Source organism: Natator depressus, chromosome 3 (assembly GCF_965152275.1).
Source record: "Natator depressus isolate rNatDep1 chromosome 3, rNatDep2.hap1, whole genome shotgun sequence".
Classification (NCBI taxonomy): Eukaryota; Metazoa; Chordata; order Testudines; family Cheloniidae; genus Natator; species Natator depressus.
The window spans coordinates 60,775,528-60,796,510 of record NC_134236.1 but is presented as its reverse complement, the minus strand read 5'-3'; the positions used below and the strand labels follow the sequence as shown (position 1 = coordinate 60,796,510).

The window sequence follows — 20,983 nt, the reverse complement described above, 5'->3', positions numbered from 1 at the left end:
TCCAGAAGCACATGCGGAGACAGTGTAGTGGGCAGAGTACTAGTGTGATGTGTTCCTGATTCTTTCTTGCCTGTTGTGTGTTGCACAAATTGGAGTTTTCCTGGCTTTCACCTTCATCCCTAGCTAGTGAGAGCTGACATACTCAAATGTGGAAGTAATGAAGGGATGGATCACAACAGCAATGTCCAAGTGGAAGAAGACAGTTGATACTGTCTTATTCATAATAAAAGTTACTCTGAACACTTTCTAGCTAAGCCTTTCATTATGTCTCCATGCCAGCTTGATACGTTTGAACTGTGCAAACAGAAAATGGTTTACTCATTTACTCAGAATAAACATATTTTAAAATGTTTTCCCAATGTGTGATTTATTTATTTTTTGCAAGGGCTGGGAATACCTTTCAAATTACAAACATCCTAGGTTTTATTAAACTCCTTACTGTGTACATTGATTTGATGTTAATACGAGTATCAACACAAGTATCTTTCTAACATTCTAAAATATATTCCCAAATACAGAACTTCTATGTATTGCTTAAAATAGTAATTACTCCAGTGAAGTCACTGGAAGGCCTTAAAAAGATCTGACAGTTTCTCCACAATTTTTCATTAATGTAGTTGTCAGGCGATGCAGTTCTACATCCACTGATAATTCAGCAGCTGAGGAACTCAGTAAAGCCTGCTTCAAACTTCTCAGCTGTTGACAGGCTTGACTTGCTGAGAACACTGGTTAAATATAGAACAAGCAAGCTGAGCTCAACAAAGTCATTGCTGTAACAGTGTGTGAAGAGAGCAGAAGAGGGGAAATACAATCTCAGAACTAAACTGCCAAAGCCTAACACCACCTAGCAACAGTTGAAAAACTTTTTAAACAAAAGTCTGGGTGTGAGACAGACAGAGCATACCTCCTATTTCTCCTGACTGGGATTTCTGTGAGGAGAAACTACATTCCTCTTCTGCTCTCTACCCTATTTTCTGCATTACTTCAGCTGCTGGTAGACCTAGAAGAGTGGAAAAAGCTTATCTCTGTGGGTGCTTCTGCACTGGATACTTTTCTAGGTCTTAAATCTGCCTGGGTAGTGTGGAGCAAGTTGCTGTGATCTACCAAGAACAAACTGACATTGTAGAATACATTCCCAGGTTCCTACTGTTGTCAGGTAAGAATGAACTAACTACTCCAATACATTATCTTTGTAAGATGGAATTTATATTTTTTCCTGTGAAAGTTGCTTGTCTTTTTTCCTTCTGTGATTAGTCTTCTACTAATTTGAAAAATTCAGTAAAGAAAAGCTAAAATAAGAAGTTGAGCATGTCTTTTTTTTTTTTTCTGTTTTAGCAGAGAATCAAACTGTTGTTCAGACCATTTTTTGAAACTTGGTTGAAACAAGACTAGTGACACTAGCTAGTAATCACATGAAAAAGGAGTATGGATTGAGACTCTCAAAATTTGTTTTTGTAAACTCATGCTGTTAGAAGACACACCAAGATTTAATAGTAAAGTGGTTATTGTCCCTTAGCAGCCAGAGATTTAACTGCTATAAAAACTAACAACAGCCTGCGTAGTAAGCCAGAGGAAATAGCCATACAGTGGTTGAATTATGTATGTTCTTGTGAGCTATTGCTTTCTACTCTTCTGTTTTTTTCCATAACTCTAAGCACACTAGTATCACCTGGTACATTTTGTTCTGCCCTTGTGACAACAGTTCTAAGTGCTTCTGCTTCTACTTCGATATGTATAATATCAAATTGCTGCTTGGATAGTTGCAGATCAGAGCCTTCTTAAAAAGCCCTTATGATTTTAGTACCTGAGTGTTCTTAAACTGTGTAATTTTTTGCATGCCACTAACTGATTGTTTCTTAAAAAAAAAAAATGGAGAAGACAGTCAGTAGTTAAACCTTTTCCCCTAACAGCTCAAGAGAATCTATTCAAAACATGTATCCTTCAGCTTCATGAACTGCGAAGTAATTTAAGCAGGAATTGTTCATAGTGATTAGTCTATGTCAAAACTGTCAAAAGCAGCTAGGTCAAATGAAGGAATAATAAAAACTAACCCATATCCTTCTAAAGCAGCTTTCTTTATACAATTTTATCATTTATGGATAAAGAATATGTGCTCATTACAAAAGCTATTCCACGTACCATACCAATTAAGGTCTGAAGGCAAAGATTACTAGGGGAGTAATAAAAATCCCGTTAGCACTGACAAGAGATTGTAGTCTGGGATTCTCTCAATAGATATGAGCTGACTGGGTCCTCTACCTTGTTTGACACTCAGGGTGTAGACTCTTGCAGGAAATGTAGAGTTTCTTACTTTGTCAAAATGGATTTTAGATGCATCCCGGCATACTAGATACATTACATCAGTACCATAGTTCAGCTGTGAAATGTTTACAAATTGGATAAAACAAACAATACACGAAACCAATTCTGACTTGGCAGTGCCAAGGGATATAACTGCCAGTGAAACAGTGGAAAAGATGAAGTGCTGGGGCCAGGAAAGAATTCTGAAAAGACACCATGTTTTACATTTTTACCAGATTGTTTCCTAAAAAGGGGCACATTGCTTGCTTAGAAATAAACTCTTTTGCATGTAGTGGTAATTAGTGACCCCATAAGTTAATAATGACAATTATTTCAGCTCTATTGTGACCTCTTTCAAGCTTGCAGTGGAAACTCTGAGATTTTGTGAGAGCATAGATATTTCTTGAGCAAGTTTTTTTTTTCTAGAGAAAACTGTAGGGTGGAAAATATTAACTGTTTAAAGTTTGTTTTCTAATATTCATTGATATTAGAGTAGAATAAATCTTGTCATTTTCTTCCTGAATACAGTGGTAGATAATTCACTAAAAGTGCTGAGAAGAAATAGCAGATTCACCTCTCATTTTATGGATAACTATGGTCTCGGGGCAAAAATACCACTAATGTAATGTCATTTTATATTGTAATTTTAATTTTCCTCCATAAACCTTTTATTTGGGGGGGGGGCTAATCTTATTAGCGAAAAACTTAATCAAATGAAGTGACTTTCAAATAGTTTGCTGACAACCTCCATCCAAAGAAAAATCACGATTATGCATTCTTCTGCCTTCTCTTTCCATTTTAAAATGGGCACGCAGGCTAAAATTACTCTTCTCAACAGGTGTCCAGAAAGAGGCTCTGAGATTTTCCAATCAACTCTGTGAAATATGCAATGTAGCCATTCAACAGCTGGTTTCATTGTGATTGTTTATAGCTTTGACTATTCTTCAGAATGGAAACCAACTTAAATTTTATATTAAACAGAAAAAGTTCTTCAGGTGTTGCCTGTATTTTTCTCCATACAGATTATCTGGGAAGATAAGCTGGCATAAGCACAGACCGTCATTTTCTCAGTCATATCTATTTGTCCTTCATATTATAGCATCCTTATTTGAGCCTCTGGAACCTGTGGCCACTGGGAAACTAATTGTGTCATAATGATGCTAAAGACTGTCAAGCCCTTTCCTTCAATATCTACTGCTACCACTCTGGTTCATGGCTCAATTCTCTCATCTTGACTATAGCAACTTCCTCCTTTATGGCCTCCCTTTTTCAGTCTACCCAAAGCTAAAATCATCATCTTATCCTGCTATTCCGACCATGTCACTTTACACATCAGGCTCAAAGACCGTGAATTCACCTTCAAAGGTCAATGTAGTTCTGCCCCTGCCTCCATCAGTTATCATTTCCTCTACCTTCCCCATCTTACATTCTGTGGATCGTTAATCTCAGCTCTGGTATTATCTGGTTCCTCTCTTATGTCAGTGGCTATATTAAAACACTAATCTAATCTAGCAAGCTATAGTTTATCTATAGTGCTCATCACTGCAAAAGCGAGGGCCCTCATCCGGCAGAGACTTACACACATGCTTAACTTTACACTTGTGGATAGTTCCACTGAACTCAATGGAAATACTCTCATACTTAAGTTAAGCATATGCCTAAGCGCTTTGCTGAATCAGAGGCCAAATCCATATGACTAATGCCCAGGGGAATGTTGCCGTTAACTTCAATGAGAGTAGAATCAGGCCTCTAGGGTCTAAGTGCTTAGTTATTACAAACAAGTATCCACTCCCCCACAGGAACATCAAACAAAAATAGAGCAGCTGAATTCTTTGTAAATAATCTTTTCCCAAGAGCTATTTTACTTTTTCCCAAGTTTCCTGTTTCTCCCCTTCCTTTCTCGTAGTCTATTGTTGTTTGTCATCATATTAGTTTAGAACAGGGGTGGGCAAACTTTTTGGCCTGAGGGCCACATCGGGGAATAGAAGTTGTATGGCAGAAATGCTCACAAAATGGAGTTGGGGTACGGGAGGGGGTGTGGGCGCTGGGGATGGGAGGTCTGGGGTGCAGTAGGGTGCTCCGGGCTGGGATCAAGTTGTCTGGAGAGCGGGAGGGGGATCAGGGCTGAGGCAGGGGGTTGGGGCATGGGGAAAGGCTCAGGGATGCAGGATCTGACAGCACTTACCTCAAGCGGCTCCCGGGAGCAGTAGCATGTCCCTTCTCTGGCTCCTACACGGAGGTGCAGCCAGGCGGCTCTGCACGCTGACCCATCCGCAGGCACGACCCCTGCAGCTGCCATTGGAGTGCCGGAGGGGGCCATTGGAGCACGAAGGAGCAGGAGTGGGGCCATGCCACCGGAGCAGGGCCCAGCAGTGTGGTGCAGCTCGCAAGCCGGCTTAAAATGGCTCGCAGGCCAGATCCGGCCTGTGGGCTGTAGTTTACCCACCCCTGGTTTAGAATGTCAACTCTATTTGGGGAAGGACTGTGTCCTCTTACATGTCTGTAAAATACCATGCACCGCAAGGTAGCTGTATAAAATCCAATATGAAATGACACGGAGGAAATTTAGTGTCTGAAAACCCTGAACAAGAATTAAGAATTATAATTAAACAGAAAATGGCTTGTGACATTGATTTTATAAGGTTCCCATTAAAGTAAAAAAGCACATTTAGCACTTCTTTATATGAATCACAAACTCAGTTTTCAGTTCTATAGTTCTATCCTAATGTGTTAACAAAGATCTGACATGGGGATATTTCCATTCATCTATTTCCCATTGACCATTAAAAATATTTGTCCACTTATATATTTGACAAACTTCAGAATCCGCTCATCACATAAAACTGGCAGAAGAATTGTATACACTGATATTCAGAATCCTGTTTGGAATGTGCAGTGCTGTTGAGTTCTAGGGATACACAGCTGGAGTGGAAGCCAGCTTTCTTGAAAAGAATTAGGGTTTCTCAAGCTCTCTCTTGTCACTCAGCAACGACTGTTCTTATAGAGTTAGTGATACTAATATATAAATTATTTATAATCCAGACCATGGCCTATTGTTTGTGGCTGTTGTGGGGGAAGGGTGGCAGGGTACTTATATTTTCTTGTACAAGAGCTTGATGCTGCTCCCAAGAAAGACAATGGGAGTTTTGCTATTAATTTCAATGGGAGCAGGATTGAGACTAATAACTGTAACTGAAGACTTCAGTGTACATAATGTATTTGGGAATAGTGTTCCTCTGGGGAAGCATAAATTATTAGATCTATCATTTTCATTTCCCCACAAATATTGTTGTACTTTTCTCTGACTTTTATTCATTACCAGGTCAGGAAAAAAAAGTCAGTGCATACATAAAACCGTACTAAATGGGAATGAAGGGATTTTTTCCATTTAAGATATTTTATCTGTCATTTGCCTTGATGCTTTTGTTGGCGTACCTCTTCAAATCTTATCCAGAAGAAGTAAAAGCCACAAGTACTAGATTCAAAGATGACTTTGTAAGATCATATAGATTGTAATAGCCACCATAATAGGCTAGGCACTTTTCAGAGGTCCTGCCATGAAGAGCACACAGCTTAAAAGCATAATTATACAATATTTCTGCAATTTATGAATTTTCTTCATTCCAAGAGACATTTTAACTGACCCCATGGTTATTAAAACAATCAAAGAATGGTTTAAAAATGATATGTGTGGAGATCAGTGTTGTGTAGCAATAAAACACTATTGCTTATTTATTTTCCCAATGAACAGGAAATTGCTAATTGTAATACTACAGAATTGAGAGGAAAAGAGAGAAAATAGAATGTTTTAATGGAAACCTCGTTGATTCTGCAGATGTGCCATTAGCAGTAAAAGTTAATCAGAAGTGTTTGTCTTTTTCCCTTTAAAAAATGCTATCTGGCATCACAGAATGCTGAGGGAGTGGGAGAAAAACATACAAACTACAGGGAAATAAGCTGGAGCTTGTATTTTTTCCCTTAAATGGCCACCTCTTGCAGTTTAGCTGACATGAGTAAGCCAGAATTAAGGGGAGGGGGGTGAATTGAAGAGATTTCTGTGTAGTAACTGAAGAGTTTCATTTTGTTTCATAAAACTTTAAAAATAATATATGAAGTGACCTATCCCATCTGGATATTAACCAATGGGATTTGAGGAGAGAAAACCCCACAGTGAAGTTGCAATAAGCTCTAGTTTGATTTAAACCCCAGCAGCACTTTAGTTCAGTAAGAGCTGCTTTTGTTGCACTTCCTTTTTGGGGAAATGATGTCAATCTGTATAATGTTGTGTGATTTATGCTGTTCTAAGGTTTGTTCTATTGAAAGAGTAAAAGTAATATTTTAGAACCTAAAGTCTCTTATCTAAAGGGCATCTTTCTTCCCTAAAGTCTATAAGATTTAGGGATGAGGTGGGTGGTTTTGTTTTGTTTGTGGATTATTATTATTTTTTGCTCCAACCTCTCAACTATTTAACTGAGAGATACATGAGAATATAAATATATGTACACAAGCGCATATCATTGCTTTATAAAACTAACAGATTAAACAACTGAAAAATTAGATTCTACTGGTGTAACAATTACAACAGTTGTAAGTAGAGAATTTTATTAACTTGTTTTAAGAGTGTCATTGAAAGTAAAAAGATACTGCAACATTACTACAAGAATTTCCATTACTTTATCATATGGATTAATTTTTTTTTTGAAAATGTAAACTAAATTAATGGTGGTTGAAAGCAGCAGATTCCTGAAATCAGCACAACTGAATTACTGCTAACTTGCCTTGTTTATCCAAGAGGCCTTTGAAAAGAAGGTCTTCCACCAGACCCTTACATGTGAGTCATAGTTCTAATGCGCTCATGTCTAAAGTAAGTTATTTTAGTACCCGTTCTTGTAGCTAAATGACAAACAGCTTGACAACAACAGGAAAGAGAATGGGTGGTGAGTTCATGATGCCATTTCAGTGAAGCAACCTGAATGTTTAATGAAATGATGCCATTTCCTTTAGCTTTGTAGTTACTGTACTGACAAACAAACAGTAAAAGAAAATAAAACCATGTGATTTGCTCTCCTGTTCAGAGTTTGTGAACATTCCAGAGAGGACTCTTAAGTTCCCTGAATACCTAGCTATGTGACTCAAGTGCTATTATTATCTTTCTACTATATAATGTAGATTGTTCACGAGACTAACTGTGCCATTAAAAGACGTAGTCCTGGGCACAAATGAAAAAGTGGCAAAGCATTTGTGGTTAGCCTTGAATGGTTCAGTGCTATGCTGCCCAGAGCACAATAGCTTCTAGGCAGAGATCTGTCATTTAAAGTTCATTTAAACTCTGTTTGTCTAAGCCTCAGTTATCCAAAAATCTCATTTATCTAAACAATCAACACATCAAATGCTGAAGAAACCCCTACTTGTCAAAAGACAGTAACTATGATCATACCACCTCTGAGATCACAACTCAGTTCAAAGATAACAATGCTTATTTCCATAGGACTTCTCTTCTCCTCTAATTTCTCCGCCACAGGAGCAAGCTCCCCCATACCAAAAGCAGGGTAGAGCAGTGTTTAGTTTAAATGGGTGAGGAGTTCAATTGCCATCTCTAGAAAAACCCTTTGAAACAAAAGAAAATACCCTTTATTTTAATTGTTAGCCCCCAGAGTGACAAATGCCAGGCAGAGCGTTCCCTGAGCAGTGTTGATTGTAGGGAGACAGAATATGGAGAGATCCCCGGTATGCAAAGCCACACAGCAACAAGGTCTGGAGATGGTAGGGGTTTTTCAAGTTCCCCTTTCAGAGCCACAAGACTGAGGCATTGGGATCAAGTGCCAGATTCAGCAGCAGCTACCACAAGTTAGGACAAGTCCAGCTAGTATCACTGTCAGGTGATAGACACATGAGACACAATCTTACCCCAAATCCCATTTCTCTAAACTCCTCTTGTGTTTCCCATCATCTCTGGATCAAGAAAGCTTGAACATAAGTAGTACTACTCCTTAGTAGTAGTAAGTAGATTGGAATCAATCCTCTTCACTGTGCCATCGAGACAAAGTAAACCAGAGAGAAGGTCCAGGGTTTCTTTCTGGCAACAGTTTCAGGATTTCAGTAGTAACAGTGAAACAATTTGGTTCCTTTTTGTTAAGTATTAACAGAAACAACATCAGGGCAAAAAAGCAACAGCAGTTGAAAGCTGTGTTTTTTCCTTTTCACTTAAAAAGTGTTCTTAGGGGAAGATGGCTCATGGTAAAGGAGTTTGTCCATCCCTCCTCCTTTCCCTCCGGCAGTGTAGCACAGTTAGAATTAGGGTGCTATCTATCAGAAAGCAAAGAGGTAAAGAAAATCAAAAGCCTGAAAATATATGGAAGCAGAGTTCACCTTTCATCCTTCCAGGTAGTCCAAACACCAGAACTATCGGAGAAAGAGAGAGAGTAAAATGAACATGTAAATAGGGAAGTGGAGCAGGGATGCTGGATAGAAGAAAGGGAATGCTGAAAAACGCTTTCACAGCTGAGTCAACTTCCCATGTTGAAATCTCCTTCTACTCCTGTCCTGCTGAGGACCCGAATAGCAAGCAGATGTGGCAAACAGTGTCCCCAGAGGCGACACTGATTAACCTGAGTAGTAGTTTTGGCTATTTTATGCTCAAAGTCTCTGCAGATGTGTCTAGGGTCACTTGGTAGTGGTTGGTGAAGGACCGAAGCAAAGACCAAGAAGCAGCCCTGCTGTTTCAAAGGGATGAGGCTTGCACTCTCTCCACCCAAGAAATGAAAAGGCTTCTACTGTAATGAGCCTGCAAAGGTGGTTTACCCATCTGCTGACAAGTCATGTTAATACAAGATTTCTATCAGCTACTAACTGCAGTCTTAGAAACCAGGAGTCCCTTTTCTTCTCTGTTTGGACCATGAAAAACAACAAAAAACATAGCCTTAGTTTTCCTAAAAGTCTCAGTCCTGTGAAAACACAAAGAATGGGGAGTCAATAATTAGGGATCTTAATTATCTAATAAGATAAGTCAGGGCTATAACTACTAAAGGACCTGCTTTCATCATCAACAGCTGCATGGGAACTTTTCACACAAGTTCCCCACAGCCTGTGAAGCACAGATGACAGGTTCAAGTGAGGGAGTCTCTGTATAAGAGGGCACTGAAAACTTGGAAGTATGAAGACGGTAAAAAAAGCCCATTAGATCTTGGAAGGCTGAGCTAGCTGAAACAACTCTGACAAGAGTGTTGCAAGCCCTTGCTGTACCTGGCAAAACTCAGAATTGTTGAAGGGAAGAACCTGAGGCTGTAATGTGTCTGCCCAAACAATTATAGAAAGGTCATCCCAACCACAGTAGAGCTTCTTTGTTGAGGGATGCAGCTATTTAGCAGGCATATTTGCTACTGTGGGGGATAAGAGGTTCAAAGAAGGTGACGCTGAGTAGAGGTGGTGGCCTCTGAAAGAGAAGATCAGATTGAAAGAGCTCATATATACTTCATACAAGGTCCAGTAAGCCTGGGGGGCAGGGCCCCTAAACTATGTGGGCAACTAGGATAATGACTGCTCTGTCCACTCTGCTCTTGCAAAGGGTCCAGGCCATGAGAAGTAAAAAGTGTGTATACAGGGGAACAGATAACCAAACTCCCTTTTCTCAGTCCCAGGAACAGGCATCCCAGCCTTGGGTTGAAGGCCCCAAAACAAAAACTGGTGTGCCTGGGATTTGACAAATCAGCACAGAGGGAATTCCTTACCAATGTCGGTGTGTAGAGAAGACACTTTCTAGCACAAGCCCCTTTATCTTGGGTCAAAGGAATGGAAGCCTACATCTGGGAATCTACTCACGTGTGCTGGAAAAATGAGAGAACCAATAGATAAGAGCAGACCAGAGGACTGAGGCATGGAGCTGCCCTCAGTATTGCTGATACTTAGACTTACAGCACTTTAATGACAGTAATATAATCAACTGATTTTTCCACAGAAACAGGTTACCTTGAGTGATCCTGTACTCTATTTCTGTCTCTACTGCATACCTCCTAAGTCACCCTGGGCAACTCACACAGTCTCTCACTTCTTCAGCCTCTATCTCCAAAACGAAGTCAAGAATACTTCTCTACCTAACAGTATTGTGAGGCATATATCAGTCATGTCTGAGAACCTACAAGGTGCTGCAAAAGCAAAAAATGTGAATTACTATGAGTTTCTCCTTAGCTCAAGCATCACAAAGGAAGCACAGGAAAGATGCATAACAAATAATACCCACTAGCTGTCCAGTGCTCAATACCTGTCCTGGTTATGCCTGAGTTTTACAGATACAGAATCCAAGATATTGGCAAGGCCTAATTGCTGGCTATGAAATGACTATACCAGGAACAACAATTCCACAGGATGCAACTGTGATCTCAAAAAATCCCTCAGAGGAAGCAAGCAATACCTAAAGATAGCTCCAGTGACAGTCATAAATGCAGAGAGGAGCAGTGTTTAGATATTGCTCAACAATGAGTTCAGTATACTAAAGTGGAGATACTTGAGGCATGACAAAGCATCTGACAAGTGGCTCCCATTAATGAGACAATATCCTGGTAGGTGAAGGCCACATTGCTAAATTCAGATGATCTTCCATAATCGATTCACCCTAGGTTCTGAATGCACAGTCCATCCCTCTTATACAGTTTTCATGCGGTGTTATCAGATCTTCAAGATAATAATGGATGAGAAGGATGGTCCTGGGGTTAGGATGCTTTCCTGGGAATTGAAGGATGTAGGTTCAGTCCCAGCTTCACTGCAGATTTCCTGTAAGACTTGGACAAGTCGCATAGTCTGTCTGTGCCTCATTTCTTCCCTACCTTGCAGGGTAGAGGATAAATACATTAAGAGTGTGAGGGGTTCAGATACTGTACCTAAAATAGAGTTGAAACTTCTTCCCTCTTGGAAAGCAGATTCTACAGCATAAAGAGGGAAGAGAAGCTGGGGTAAGAACATGCAGCCTCAGAGGAGGGGGACAGTATGAAGTGTGGCTGGACAGCCTACGTTCTGAGGTAGGGAAAACAGCTAGTTAGCCAGCACTGAAAGGACATCAGAGGGGAAGTGAAGACGTGAGATGTCTCCATGATGTTGCAATAAGGGAAACCCACGCAAATAAAAACTAAGTAATGTCAACACTAAGAAACTTTAGAAAAACATATCAGCTGGCTCAGCTGTAGCAGAGGGGTGCATAGAAAAGCCTTGGGCAGCTACTGGTGGGTTTACTGCTGTGTCAACAAATGGTACAGTAGTAAAAATACCTCCTCTACACTCTGACTCCCATTACTGCATATGCACCAGTGGACATTTTTTCTAAAACTTCCTACTATAGACAAGGGAACATTATGGTAGGCAGACCACTGACAGCACTCCAAAGATCTTTCTGGTGCAAGATGGAGAGTGCCGAAGGAAAAGAAAATTGGGGGCAAAATCGGTCAACGGGAGAAGACAGAGTAACCCAGTAGCTGAGAGGAACACAGAAGTTCCTAATTAACCAGAGGGCCCTGGGTTCCACTAGCTAAGTTGGAAAGCCAGAGGGAAAACTGTCATGGAGGATCAGGGAAGGGGACCAATGAACCTGTGAGGAAAAAAGTTGCTGTAAAACAATCTTGTCATCCTGAGTTGTGCACTCCGTTTGGTGAGACAAGAGAGAGGCTTAAATGTCACAGCCCGTCACCTACAGTTTGCTCACACAGTATTGCCATCTCTCACAATTTCATCACAAATACAATGATATTTGGCATTTTTGTTAGAGCCTGGAATCCGATAAAAATTCATGTTTCAGAGTAAGAGCCGTGTTAGTCTGTATTCGCAAAAAGAAAAGGAGTACTTGTGGCACCTTAGAGACTAACCAATTTATTAGAGCATAAGATTTCGTGAGCTACAGCTCACTTCATCGGATATTATACATCCGATGAAGTGAGCTGTAGCTCACGAAAGTTTATGCTCAAATAAATTGGTTAATCTCTAAGGTGCCACAAGTACTCCTTTTCTTTTTGATAAAAAACATGAATCCTAAACATTCCAGTATCCGAAGGGACAAAACCCCTCAAATTATTGCTTTAAATGTCATGATTTTCCAGCCAACCTCAATTTTTGGGTCTTGACTTGAAGTTTGAATGCTTGCGGTTGGCAATGCTACTAGAGAGAAGGGAGAGTGAGTCTGAGCTTAGTGGAAGGTCCAACGTTCACATGTTAATCACAGTCCAAAGAGTGAACAGATTGGGGGTCACGCTCAAAGTTGCTGAGACACAGAAGGCAGATATCAGTGTGAAGGCTCTGCTGCAAATTAGCAGTTGTTGCTGCTACCAAGGAGAGCCACTTCCAATAGAGATCTGCTAGCTGGTTAAGACCAAGGGGCTTGGGAACAAGAAATCTGGGAGATCCTTCTTAGTGGGTTACAGGTCACATTGGATTTCGGGGCTGAGGGGGGAGGGCTTTCCTTGTCCTGAGGCTCCCTCCAGAGAAAGACAAAAGGTGGAGGTCCAGGACCAGTGGAAACCCCCAATAGCAGTCAAGCTAGCACTGTTCAGAGGGCGAACCACTGAGAGCTCCCAATTTTCTTTAGAGCAGCAGTGAAAGCTCCTGTAGCTTTGAGAAGCCATTGGGATGGGTGAGAGAAGGCACACCTAAGGAAGGGTAGTGGGAGAGGGTCTCCGGCAGATATTACATTTAGTTGTAAGAAGGAGGAGAGAGGGGAATGGGAATTGGCCCTGCTGGAAACAGAACTGCTAACATTATGGCACAGGATACAATTCACCTTAAAGTAGTGAGTGCTCCAGACTGCTCAAAACTGAGCCCATCATGACTAGTTTTCTGAATGATCAAAAATGCTGTGCATCTGTACGCATACCACAGGGTACCACTGAACCGTAGCAAGGTCTAAGTGAGTGTAGCTGCCAGTCAACCAGCTTGTCCTTCTCATGGACACAGTGACAACACCACAATTCTTATGAAGAGAGCCATGTATTTTTTTTATGTACACAGAGAACATTGTCCTCAAAAGGTCATCAGACGTTCCCCAGACAATAGCTTGTATGGTACATCTATCTACTGGGAAAGGACCTTGAGATTTGGACCTATTGGTCCAGTGAGTCTAATTTAAATGCTGAAGCATAGACCACTAAGCCACTCTGGCTTGATCGTCTTTGTTCTGCTTTCTCGGCAACGACCCTTGGGAAACTGATCAGTGCACAACTGCCCCCTTCTTCCTACCTAGGCCACTCTTTGAATCAGGATTGCTCCTTGAATCTGGCAGCTATGCGGTGCTGAAAATCAACTGAGCATGCTCTCCCACAAAGGTTATGTATGCATCACCTCTGTGATGTGTCTGGGCTCCCTTGGCCTCAGTTCAGAAATGTCCAGGTCTCCTGACCCATTGTAGTATCACAAGTCTGGCTGTACTTCATTAGCTTGACAATCAGAACTGCATCAGGCTGTTGCATAGGTTTTTCTAAACAGTAAAACAACAAAAAGCCCACAGGCTTTATTACATTTATCTTGGCATTCATGATCAAAAGAAAATGGCAGTTTCTTTTATTCTATAAGACCAGCCAAAAAAGATGAAAAGATATACTTTTGTAAATATTTTTCCAAAAAGGACAAGTAAATGTTACAATAGCTGAAAATAAACCAATTCTTTTTGCTTTAACTGAGCAATGTAATTTGTATTTTTATTAGCAATTATCCTTTCTGTTAATTAAAATGAAGCTGGGATACAGTAGCTGAGAATCATTAGCAAGGCAAGTTGCACAACTGATATGTAGTAATATACCCACATAACCTCTACTTGAAATAGTTCTGCCTTTTGTATTTGTATTTCAAATATTTTATGGGTCACGCATTTTAATAGCAGCAGCGTTATCATCCAGGTCAAACTAGCCTTTAAAATAAACAGCTCATGACTCTTAATGGGGTTCATTAGAAGAAAACACTGACTCGGAAGTCTATTTTGGATCTAGGATTGCTCCACTCCTCTGCTAGCGGTATGATGCAGCTGCTGTTTCTTTAGTATTTTTGCTGACAGCTACAGATAACATTTCAGTTAATCCCAACACCAACACTACCTCTTAGCTCTTTTACTTTGACTATAACAACTAGCTTTCTCAGGGGTTTACCTGCATACCACTTATCTCCTTCTGCTCCTAGCAGTGCAATTATTCTTGCTGCCTTTACAGAACACATTCTTAATGGAGCACATTTCTGGTGATGCATTGAAATGGAATCTCATCAAAATAATCTCATAGACCAGAGATCTTGAGCAGAAAGAAGGAGAAGGGGACACCAGACTAAAATGACAGGGGACTGCAGATATTCCATAACTGTGAAAGAAAACAGTAAAGAGGCACTTTCATGTGCAGTATTAAAGAAGATAGAAACTTATTATTTATCAGTGTTAGGGCTCGTCTTCACTGCTGGGGAGATCGACGCTGCTGCAATCGATGCAGCGGGTATCGATTTAGCAGGTCTAGTGAAGACCTGCTAAATCGACAGCAGAATGCTCTCCAGTCAACTCTGATTCAGTACTCCAGCTCCCGAGAAGAGTAAGGTAAGTTGACGGGAGAGCATCTTCCGTCGACGCAGTGCAGTGAAGACATCGCGGTAAATTGACCTAAGCTACGTTGACTCCAGCTACATTATTCAGCGTAATTTAGGTCGATTTACCCTGGTAGTGAAGACAAGCCCTTAATTTGTGCACAAAGAATTGGCATAAATACCAATTTATGTAATTTGACAATGGCAGTAGCCATGTACAGGTAGATATGTAATACAATAGTGTCTATGTTTACTATGCATAATCAAAATAATAGTGGAAAGATGTGCTACCCAAGTTAATAAAATAAAAATCCCCCAGTAAGTACAGTCAAGTTTCTCAATTAATAACTCCCCCCTTCATTTAATAATTAATCATGCCCTAGTGATTTATGCAGAGTGGGCTCTCCACACATAGATCAGGGGAAGGGGTGGGGAATTAGCTACCTCAGAACCAGTCTTGTCCTACATCCTGCAAAGGGTGCACCATAGGTCCAAGGATCTGTGAGCTGAGAAGAGGAAGAGAGAGGTTGGGACTGGAGAGCAGCAGGCACTTCAGGGTAAGGCTGAGCGGAAATGCCTCATCCTTTGGATGATCCCATGGAGATTCCATAGGGCAGTTATTACAGACCCAGGCTATAATTAATAATAATAACCCCCCACGTTTTCCATTGCTGGACCCCTGGTGATGGGCATCATCCTTTAAGGCTAGTCCCTAGGGTTGCTGCTGGCTGACAAAGTGGTGGCAGTGTGACTCCAGTGGAGCTTGTGTTGCCAGGAAGCAGTTGGAAGGAGTGGGTCCTGAGGCACAGAGCTGGTATGGAGCTGCAGGAGGCCCTGTGCAGATGGTCCCAGAATCCATTCAGATGCAAGGAATATGGGACACTTAGTGGCTAGCCCTATGTTTCTTTCCCCAAACCTCCTCAGAACAAGGTAAGAAACAAGAAAAATACCCATGTTTAAAACAAGTTGCTGCCTTCCTTTTATGCCACAGTAGTACTAAAAATGACCCAAACCCCAGGATTCCTCCCCCTTTTGCAAATCACTTTTAGGGGCCAGATTCTGTAGCCTTTGACATTCTAAGAAAGTTTTAGAAGCTACAGTATTATATTTTAGGTTAGGTTTATTTTCTTGCAAAACATCTTCTCCTGTGACTTTCTTCTTCCACAAGTCTATCGCGCAGGGCAGAAATGGATGTTATCTACATACCTGCTGCCACAGCAGAATTTAGTAGCATTGTCTAGTTCTAGTTTAAGGGCAGGCTTCTGTAGCATTTCATCCATGTTGTTCTTGAAGTTCAAAACAGCTTCTTAGAGAAAATATCCCCTGCCTTGAATAGCTTATATTAAAAATTCAACTGTGGTTTAAAGGGTCAGAATTCCTAAGGACATAGTAGATTACACTGGCTGAGTGTCAAATAAGCACATCTTTTTAAAAAGCTGTCATAAAACATTAGAGGCAGGAAAACATAAATCACAGATGTTAAATTGTTCCCATATATTTCCAGAGCACTGCCAAAATGAATCTTTTTCAGATAAGGAGAAAAATTAATAAATTTGGCTGCCATTGTTATACAGAATATTTAGACGGTTTCTCAGAGCATCTTTGAAAATGTGCCACCTCTGTCCTCCAGAGATCTCACATACATTCTAAAACATAATAGCCAATAAAAGGGAGGAGAAGACAATGAGAAAGGACACTTTCAGTTGGTTGATTTTCAATGAAAGCATGAGAAAAGAGGAAAATGAATTTAATAAATCAAAAGAAGAAAACTTCAGTCTTTACTTGGAACTATTTTTTTTAAAGTAAGATACCACATGTTCTCTGAGAATCTAGTGTACTGATTTAATAGTACCCCAAAAGTGACATGTGGAGTCTGGGTAAAATGGATTTGATCAGGCATCAACATTCATTCCCATTGTCTGACAATTTAAGTTTAGATCAAGAAAGAGAATTATTCAATCTTAGCCATCTACTTCAATTTTTCTTACTAAGACTTGGCTTGGGGTGGAGACCTCTCTTACTGCTTTTGGAGAAGCAGGAATTTACCCAGGAATCACTCCCATGCCATTACTAGTACAAACACTCAGTTTGTACAAACAGTCACCTTGATTAGAAACAGACAGATTCCGAATCCAAAATGCCCCATTGTGTCTTTCTAGTGTGTAAGCTTTGAGTGCGAATTCCAGGTCTACGTTGTGTTTGGTGTCTGTTGCTATAGTCCCCGGTGTTGGCCCAGATTTCTCTGATGAGTCTCAACTGGCCCCTGGGTCTGGTCCCCTGATTGACCCCCCAGCTGCAGATTCTGGTTGAACTGCTTCCTGCTCTCCCTCTAGCGGTCAAAGTAACATACAGTCCCAGGCTGCCCAGATATGCAGGACATAAAGGGCACCACACATCTGTCCACTCACTCCCTCAGTCACCGATGGGGGCATCTCCTTCCTTTTGAGGTTCTGGTTTAGTCTCATGTACAGTGCAGAGCAGGCTACCCAGGGCAACATGCTGTCCCTGCACCACTGTTGCCCCAGCCATTCCTGCTTCTCACCAGCCCTAGTCCCAGGAAGTTGTGCAGAACTTCCTGCCATCTCTCTGCCCAACTCCCCATCATCAGTCAGGGCTTCAGGAGCAAGGCTAGCTTTCACAGCAGTGCTGCCGCTGTTTTGTGGAATGAGAATTCACACCTCCACAACGGGGCTTCACACCTCCAATTCTTACTCCCACTGAAAAGTTACATGGCAGCTTATTTTATGGAAACAGTTGTGGACTTGTAGGAAACAACTTTTCATGTATTCAGTGCACATTCATCGTGGGGGCATCTGAGCACCCGCATAAAATCTGCTGTACAATACAGACATATATATTATTATATAATCAGACTTGACATAAGACAGAGGGGGAGTAACTAATTTTCTCCAAGAACATCTCAGACTATCTAAAATGTGTTTAACTTTAATGCCAAATATTTGTAGCAACAAAATTTTGAATATATGGAACTCATATCAAAGTCGTAGCATTGAAAAGTATTTCGCAGCACATCAGATATCAAAATATATTTGAAAAGAATTTTTCATTTACATCAGTAGGCTGAAATTAAGTACGTTCCTTTAGATGTTATTTTAACATCTTCCCCGAACTGCAATGCTGACTGCTTGCCATTGTTGTTACCTTAAAAGGGAAGATTGGCTTTTTGTTCTGCTGCCATTTGATGGATGCGAAAAGCTAAGAGAATTGTAATCATTCTTGGATACGATGGACCTGAAATGCTAGTATTACCGAACACACCCAATAATATTATGATCAAAAAATTCAGCTGTGATAATGTTATCCTTGTTAGATCCTTTTAGTTCCTTAAAGGTAAATGGGTATATGACAGCAAAGAACCCAGATCTACATAGTAATTCACAGGACCGGTCCCTAGGAAAAGGAAATATATAAATGTAAAGAAAAAATGTCCACAAAAATGTATTTTAAGTTTATAATTCTTTGGGGGAAGGGACTGTCTTGGGGCATGTGGGTACAGTGTCTAGCACAATGGAGCCCAGATTGGCATCTCTAGCTACCACAATACAAATAATACTAATTCCTTAGTGCAATTAAGGGTGAGCTGGGAAAAAAAAAAGCGCAGAAGGCTAAGATTTTTAAATCATTAGTGAGCAAGTCATGCCCTCAGCTTCATGAGCATGGAGACAGCGGGAGCTCACTTTTTTGTGTTTGAGAGCACTCAGGTCCACAGGGGCTATTTTATATTGCCACATGCAAATGGAGAGCCAGTGGGGTTTGGAGCAAGGCAGGAGGATCGGATGGTGACTGAATCTTTTGGCCCTTTGCATCTGTGGAAGGGTGGTGCTAGCAGTTTCTCAATCCATTAGTGGACTAGCATCTGGGAAATGACTCCTCACTGAGTCCACAGAGGGGATGTAAGGTACCTCCCCCACTTCTGTCTCTGCAGAGATCCCAGTACCCAGCCATGTTATTCAGGCTGGATTCAGGCTGGGGAAAGCATTTGCATCTAATACAACAAATGTGTCCTTACATTTAAAGACAAATACATTTTACAAGTGAACTGAGCAGTTTTTATCTGCCAAGAACCAAATTCAAGGTTCTGTGTTCTTTCTCTAAGAGCTGATGATATCACCAACACAAAGTAGAGCAGGGGCTGCATTCTTCATAATGCTTTACGTGATGGAATTTCACCAGCTCTTCCATGAGGGAGAGAATCTTGAACACAGCTTGTCATATAAGGAAATTATTTCTGAAACAGTAATTTTAATTAATACCTGTAGTCTGAATCCTGCTAATGTTTCAGATATTAAACTATTTCTGCAGTTAAAGCACTTCAGTGGTCCTTCAGATAGCTCTGTCAAAGGGAATCACATTTCCAATACTTTACACTAAGGCTGGTCTCTTTATCTTAACTGAGAAGTGAATGACGGACAACATGGAAATAAGCAACCATTTCAGCACTGATGTTGGTGCTAGAAGTATGTCACTAAAGAGTTTCTATGAGGCACAATAGTTAGTATATTAGTAAATATAAGTCTCTGGATGGTGTAACATTAAAAGTCTTGGTGTTTTAAAACTGTGCAAGCGACATAGTCACTTTTTCTTTTCTGAGCACAGAGATTGTGGGCATTAATGAAAAGCACGCTCTTTCACTTCAGCCGTGGCATGCAACTGATTTGAATTCCCAGAGACAAATGGCATTCTCAACACTTAGCTCTTGTTCCATGGGAAATAAGTAGACTTCAGATTTAATTTTAAGGGCAAGCAAATGCTTCTGAATTTTGCAATTCACCATTCCTTTATTCTTACTCTCAGGTCCTTTAAATATTCTGTTTTACAAAAACAATTTCTGCTCAGTAATAACAAATATTTCCTGTGTGTGACTGTCTAGCATAAAACAAGTAAAAGGCAGATGCCAAGGTCCAAATAGTAGCCTGTCATTTGATTTCAACTGACTTCTGTTGAAGATACAGATAGCCTGTGTACTATGTTATGGAATATGTAGTATAATGTTCAATCACTCTAAAAATGAGATCTTTTGCACTATATCAATATACTAAATTTAATGAATACATTTGTTTGAAACAGTTTACCAAAGATATAACTCACTATGTAGCAGTAAACATTTTGGGCCAGACCCTCAGTGAGATTAAATTGCAATAGCTCCATTGATTTCAATAGGGCTGCACTGATTTACATAATCTAAGAATCTGGCCTTTCTTTTTTAAAGAGTTATATGTACACACATTAGTATACATTTCTGTTTTCAATTGATTTTTAATGTTGGTAGCAAACTACTGACTAATTAAACACATTATTATATGGTGCAAACAGCTATGCGATAAGCTGTATTTATCATGCAGCTTTGATCACCTTGCCTCAATTCTGCTCATTAGTCCATCTCTCCCAGGATGACTTCTAACATTCCAAGTGTAAAAATATAATTAGGAAGGCCAAAAAAGAATTTGAAGAACAGCTAGCCAAAGACTCAAAAAGTAATAGAAAATTTTTTGTTAAGTATATCAGAAGCAGGAAGCCTGCTAAACAACCAGTGGGGCAATTGGACAATCGAGACGCTAACGGAGCACTCAAGGACGATAAGGCCATTGTGGAGAAACTGAATGAATTCTTTGCATCAGTCTTCATGGGTGAGGATGTGCGAGAGATTCCCAAACCTAATCCATTCTTTTTAGGTGACAAATCAGAGGACCTGTCCCAGATTGAGGTGTCAGTAGAGGAGGTTTTGGTACAAATTGATTAATTAAACAGTAATAAGTCACCGAAACCAGATGGTATTCACCCAAGAGTTCTGAAGGAACTCAAACGTGAAATTGCAGAAATACTAACTGTAGTTTGTAACCTCTCATTTAAATCAGCTTCTATACCAGATGACTGGAGGATAGCTAATGGGATGCCAATTTTTTAAAAGGGCTCCAGAGGAGATCCCAGCAATTACAGGCCAATAAGCCTGACTTCAGTAGTGGGCAAACTGGTTGAAACTATTGTAAATAACAGAACTGTCAGACACATAGATGAATATAATTTGTTGGGGAAAAGTCAACATGGTTTTGGCAAAGGGATATTGTGCCTCACCAATCTACTTGAATTCTTTGAGGGGGTCAACAATCATGTGCATAAGGGGGAATCCAGT

General features: G+C 40.4%; 1 protein-coding gene across 3 annotated transcripts in view; it reads left to right on the top strand.

The window, feature by feature from the left end:
- The first annotated feature begins 770 nt into the window (after positions 1-770).
- The window catches only part of FILIP1 (filamin A interacting protein 1), a 167,176-nt gene continuing 146,963 nt past the window's right edge, over positions 771-20,983 (top strand). For 2 of the 3 annotated variants that reach the window (XM_074947996.1, XM_074947997.1), the window contains exon 1: positions 773-1,156. The gene's annotated coding sequence lies outside the window, so the exon portion shown is untranslated. Of the gene's footprint in view, positions 1,157-20,983 lie in introns of all 3 variants that reach the window. The other variant, XM_074947995.1, reaches the window with a different exon arrangement.